Source organism: Amblyomma americanum, chromosome 3, assembly GCF_052857255.1.
Source record: "Amblyomma americanum isolate KBUSLIRL-KWMA chromosome 3, ASM5285725v1, whole genome shotgun sequence".
In the NCBI taxonomy this organism is placed as follows: Eukaryota; Metazoa; Arthropoda; class Arachnida; order Ixodida; family Ixodidae; genus Amblyomma; species Amblyomma americanum.
In genome coordinates, this window is record NC_135499.1 from 42512727 (window position 1) to 42519358 (window position 6632).

The window sequence follows — 6632 nt, forward strand, 5'->3', positions numbered from 1 at the left end:
TGCAAAATCCTTTCTGCTGGCCCTAAGCTCAAGGAAACTGACTTTTCAATCTGTGAAGATTTTTCAGTGCGCGTGCGTACAGCTCAAAAGAAACTTCGTGCGTTCGGCAAGGAAAGTGGTTTAAAATACAAAGTAAGATATGACAGGTTAGCCATGGGCGATAAGCAGTTCGTCTACGATGCGGATACAGATTCCGTGGTAGAGCATCGGTCATAGCGGTCACTGTCTGTTTCAAGGCTCCCCTCCCACCATCAGCCACTTTTGCCTCCGTCACCTTCACATGTTTGTGAAACTATGGCTTTTGTTTTAGCAAACATTCGTAGCTATCTTCCGAAGAGAGAGTCAGTGGAAGCCTTTCTTGACGATCACGGCACCGATATTGCCATATTTACAGAATCGTGGCTCTCCGATAATATCTCAGACGAGGAACTGCTTGACAACAATAAACCGTTTTTCCTCTACAGACGTGATAGGGCCTCGCGCAGGGGTGGGGGTGTTTTAGTCTTTATTAAAACCAGTCTTAATTCTTCTCTTCTCATGACTCATCCCTGCCAGGAAATTCTTTGTATCAGAATTACCCTTTCCACAAGCACATGCATAGTTATTGCATGTTATCGCCCTCCTGACAGTGACAGTTCCTTTATTGCCGATTTTTACTCGGTTCTGCTCGTTCTTAATACCCGTTTTCCTAAAGCCAATTACATCCTCTGCGGTGACTTTAATTTCCCTGACATCGATTGGGGAAACTTGAGCACATCTTCTCGTCAAGCGAAAGATTTCCTTGACGTTGTCATGACATTTAACCTCACCCAAGCAGTAAACTTCCCTACACGTGGCAGTAACACCCTTGACTTAGTCTTTGCATCTAGCCCCGAACTCATCCAATACATATCGAGCACTGACGGTTTCAGTGACCACAACACAGTTATTTTCAACCTATCACTCCCGTTTCCCCAACGGCAGCGCTCTGTTAAGTTCATTCGCGATTATAAAAGGGGAGACTTCGCCTGTATCAACTCGGAGCTTGAGAACTTTTTTCTTCATTTCAAGCAGTCTGCATCTAATAGGTCTGTCGAAGAAAACTGGCTAACTTTCAAAAACAAACTTTCAAATCTGGTCGAAACCTATGTTCCGCTGATATGCATTCGCCGTGACTCCAACAAGCCCTGGTACTCTAACTCCTTAAGGAGGCTTTCTCAAAAGAAAAAGCGTCTTTTTCGTGAAGCTAACAGAACTGCACTGGCTTATAAATGGACAAAATATTTCTCGTGCCTGCAGGATTACACGCGTCTCCTAAGGTGTACAAAAAGAAAGTTTTTCCACAATGATCTGTATGGCATTCTACTAACAAACCCAAAGAAATTCTGGCGGATGTTATCACCCAAATCAGGCAACACTCATTGCATTACCCTTTTGTATCCTGATGGTTCACAGGTGCCTCCAGATCTTCGATCTGACGTCATGAACTCTTATTTTACATCAGTCTTCACACATGAACCTGCCTGGAATACATCACACAAAGATTTTTTAAACTTTTCTGCGATGGCACCTATCAACATCACTACTGCTGGCATTTGTGCTCTGATAGACAAACTAAAGTTATCCAGTGCTGCCGGGCCTGACAACCTCACTGCCAAAATATTAAAAGCTACAAAAAATGTATCTTCTCATTTTCTAAAAATAATCTTTGATCAATCTCTTGCGAACAGTTCCATACCTAGTGACTGGAAAATTAACAGTCATTCCTGTGTTCAAGGCTGGCAGCCGGAGCGACCCGTCGAATTATCGTCCTATTTCATTAACTTGCATACCATGTAAATTTCTTGAGCATATTATATACTCGCATATTGCATCCCACCTCAATTCCAACTCCTTTTTCTTCAAAAATCAGCATGGCTTTCGTCACGGCTATTCATGTGAATCACAGTTATTTGAGTTTACCATGGACCTTCACTTAAACCTTGATTCTTTGTTCCAAACCGATGTCATCTATCTTGATTTTTCCAAAGCATTCGACCGTGTCCCACATCAACGTCTTATGTTCAAACTTTCAGGTCTTCACCTTCACCCACTTGTTTTAGACTGGATTCACAATTTTCTCACAGCTCGCTCTCAGTTCACCGTAATAGGCGGACTTCCTTCAAATTCTACTTCCGTCTCCTCCGGAGTACCACAGGGGTCTGTGTTGGGTCCGCTTCTCTTCTTAATATTTATTAACGACCTCCCACACAAAATCTCATCCACCATCCGTCTTTTCGCAGATGACTGCCTTATCTACCGCCGTATAAATACTAAAGACGATCAAGCTGCCCTCCAAAACGATCTGAAGCTCATCGAAAATTGGTGCTCTTTGTGGATGATGGAACTGAACATTAGGAAGTGCAGTTTTATGCAAATTTCTCGGAAACGCTCCAATTTAACTTATCCTTACTTTTTATTTTCTGAGGACCTATTGCAAGTTGAATCTTATCGTTACCTTGGCATCACAATCAATAGCAAATTAACTTGGGTTGATCATATTACAAAAATCACGGCCGACGCTTCACGTACACTTGGTTTTATTAGAAGATCACTTCCCTCTTCCCCCGCTAACATACGTAAACTGGCATATGAAACTTTTGTCCGCAGTAGGCTGGAGTATGCATCCGCGATCTGGAGTCCTCATCAGTCCTACCTAATTAACATGCTCGAAGCCGTCCAGAACCGTGCAGCACGCTTCATATCGTCAACATATGACTTTCATTCCAGCGTAAGTTCCATTAAATCATCACTTGACCTCACTTCCTTAGCTCTCAGACGAAAAGTTGCGCGCCTTTGCTTGTTCCATAAGTTATACTTCAATTTCCCCTATCTCCGTGGTTCCCTCATATCTCCTCCCTTTCGTACATCGCGCCGCCTTTTTAATTCAAATAGCGTCCAACGACTTCATGGCTCCACCAATGCTTTCAACAAGTCCTTCTTTCCGACCGCAATTGAAGAATGGAACCTTCTGCCCGACTCACTAACAAATGTGCACGATGCGACAAGGTTTAAGGCGATGTTGTTAGATCACCTGGGTTGACATGTTTTTTTTTTTTGCCCTAACCTCTCGCCGACGTGTGTGGTGCTTGTGGCCTAAAGGCATTTTTTACATGCACCGTTCTAACTATTCGCGTTCCTTGCTTCTCTTTATGTTATTGCATTGTTATATTTTTGTGACCTTTGTTTTTCCACATCAACCTTGTATACGCTCCCCCCTTATGTAATACCCCGACAGGGGCCTTTAAGGGACAATAAATGATAATGATGATGAACCTGACTACACCCATTGCAGGGCAAAGGCCTCTCCAATTAACCCTGTCCATTGCCAGCTGCGCCCACCCTATGCCTGCAAACTTCCTAATTTCATCCGCTCACCTAACCTTCTGCCGCCCCCTGCTACGCTTGCCTAAACTTGGAATCCACTCCGTTACCCTTAAGGACCAGCGGTTATCTTGCCGTCGCATTACGTGCATGCCCAAGACCATTTCTTCCTCTTGATTTGGACAAAAATGTCGTTAACACGCGTTTGTTCCCTCTCCCGCTCTTCCCGCTTCCGGTCTCTTAATCTCACATCATTTTTATTTCCATAGCTCGGTGTGTTTTCCTTAACGTAAGCTTAACCCTTTTCGTTAGCCTCCACGTTTCTGCCCGGTAGGTGAGTACCGGTAAGATACAGCTATTGTACACATTCCTCTTGAGGGATATTGCTAACCTGCTATTCATGATCCGAGAGAACCTGCCATATGTACTGCACCCCACTGCTATCCTTGCAGTTATTTCCCTCCCATGATCCGGATCAGCTGTCACTACCCGCCCTAAGTAGACGTATTCTTTTACCACTTCCAGCACCTCGCTGCCAATTGTGAACTGCTGTTCCCTTGCTAGACTGTCGAACATTCCTTTGGTTTTCTGCATGTTAATTTTTAGACCCACCGTTCTGCTGTGTCTGTCTAACTCATTGATCATGATTTGCAATTCACCTTCTGACTGACTCAGCAAGGCAATCTCAATCAGCGAATCAGATTATTTAGGCATTCTCCATTAACTCTTATTCCCAACTGTTCCCAATTCAGGAGTCTGAACACCTGCTGTAAACAGGCGGTGAATATTATTGGTGAGATCGTATCTCCCTGCCTGACATCATTTCTTATTGGAATTTCATTGCTTACTTTATGGAGGACAATGGCAACTGTGCAGTTCCTATACATATCTTTTAGTATTTTGACATAAGGCTCATATACACCCTGATTCCGCAATGCCTGTATGTCTGCAGAGGTTTCCACTCAGACAAATGCTTTCTCGTAATCCATGAAGGCTATATATAGTGGTCGGTTATATTCTGCGCATTTCTCTATCGCCTGATTGATAGTGTGAATATAATTCTATTGTGAAATATCGTTTACGAAATCCTGTCTCATCATTCGGTTGATTAAAGTCTAAGGTTGCCCTGACTCTATAAGCAATTACTCAATATCGTGCAGGCAACGGACAGTGAGCTGATCCGTCTGTAATTTTTCAAGTCCTTGGCATCTCCTTTCTTATGAATTAGATTATAATTGCGTTCTTCCAAGCTTCTGATACGGTCGAGGTCATAAGGCATTGCGTATACAGGGTGGCTAGATTTTCTAGCACAATCTGCCCTCCATCCTTCACAGATCTGCTGTTACATCATCCTCTACCAGCTGATTTTCCCCTTTCCATTGCTCCTAAGGCTTTCTTTACTTCCTCTTTCGTTACTGGCGGGGGTGACGCATTGCTTTGAGCTACTAGAGAGATTTAGCTCTACCGTAAGGTAAACACGGTAACTACGGCAATTGCTACCGTACGGTAAATGTGCCTTGGCAAGCCTGGCAACGGTAGCTACGGCAACGCGTTACCGTACTTGCCGGCGTACGGCTAACCGGCTACGCTAAAGCTCTCTCTACTGTCTCTCTGGTTAACGTTCCGGTTACATTTGCTACTGTACAGATTTCTGTAGAACCTCTTTCGGCTATTTTAACTATCTTATCCATATTTAATGACATTGCTCTCCTTGTCTCTTAACGTATACATCTGGTTTTTACCTATGCCTAGTTTCCTCTGCACCGCTTTTGGACTACCTCCATTCTTCAGAGCATGCTCGATTACCTCCATATTAAACTCCCTTATGTCGGCTACCCTGCGCTTATTTATTAACTTCGATAGCTCTGTCAGTTCTATTCTATCGGTAGGGTTAGACGCCCTCATGCTTTGGCGCTTCTTAATCAGATCTTTCGTCTCCTGAGATAGCTTGCCGGTATCCTCTCGAACCGTACCCCCGCCTACTGGGCACTCCGTAATGATAGCTGTCAGATTATCGTTCATGGTTAGATTATCAAGATCTCCTTCCTCAGTTAAAGCTGAATACCTGTTCTGCAGCGATATCCTGAACTGCTCTATTTTCGCTCCTACTTCTAACTTGTTAAGGGCCGGCCTTCCTCTTCACTAGCTTCTTCCGTTCCCTCTTCAAGTCACATCTAATTCGAGACCTTTCCATACTGTGGTCGCTACAGCACACCTTTCCGAGGACGTCCACATCGTGAACGATGCCAGGTTCAGCGCATAGCATGAAGCAGATTTCATTTTTAGTCTGACCATTGCAGCTCTTGGCCCACTTCCTGTTCTCTTGTTTGCGGAAGAAGGTATTCATGATCCGTTAATTATTTCTTTCTGCGAATTCTACTAATAATGGAACCTGTATACGAGGGACTAAAGTCCGCCAGGTGCGGCAAAGCCCACTGTGCTCTTTTATACCGAAGCGGTGGACTTGTGGTAGTGCATCCACCTCGCATTCGGGAGGTGCTGGGCTCGATTCCCAGAGCCGCTGGGTACCGACAGGTTTTTTAATGGGCACAAGATTTCCCCTACCCTGGCGGTCGTCTCTTCTGGGGGTGAATGATGGAAAAGTCTTTCTTGACCTCAACCTCCATCGAAGGAAAATCTATCCGCGACGGACCGGAACCGCCTGCTACAGTTAGAGCCCATTGTGGCCTTTTTACCGAAGCGGAGGCCATGCGGTAAAGCATCCACCTCATATTCGGGAGGTGCTGGGTTCGATTCCCAGTGCCACCGGGCACAAACAGTTTTCTAATATGGAAACAAGGTTTCCCCGGTCGGGTACTCGGTTCTTCTCGGGTGAATGCTGGACAAAGAGTCTTCGTTGACCTCAACCTCCATCGAATGAAAATGTGTCCACGAGAGGCCGAAATCCCCCTGGTGCTGATAATCCCACTGTGGCCTTTTTTTTACCGAAGCGGTCGCCTTGCGGTATAAAATCCGCCCCGCATTCGGGAAGTTCTGCGTTCAATTCCCAGTGCTGCTGGGAACATACATGTTTATTATGGGCACAATATTTCCTCCGGCAGGGTGCTCGGGTCTTCTGGGGAGAATGCTGAAATAACGGTCTCTGTCGGCCTCGACCTCCATCGAAGTAGAATCTCTCTACGAGGGATCGAAATCCCCCAGGTCTGGTGAAGCGAACTGTGGCCTTTTTTACCGAAGCGGTGGCCTTGTGGTAGTGCATCCACCTGGCATTCGGGAGGTGCTGACTTCGATTCCCAGTGCCGCCGGGTGCCCACAGTTTTCTAATGGGA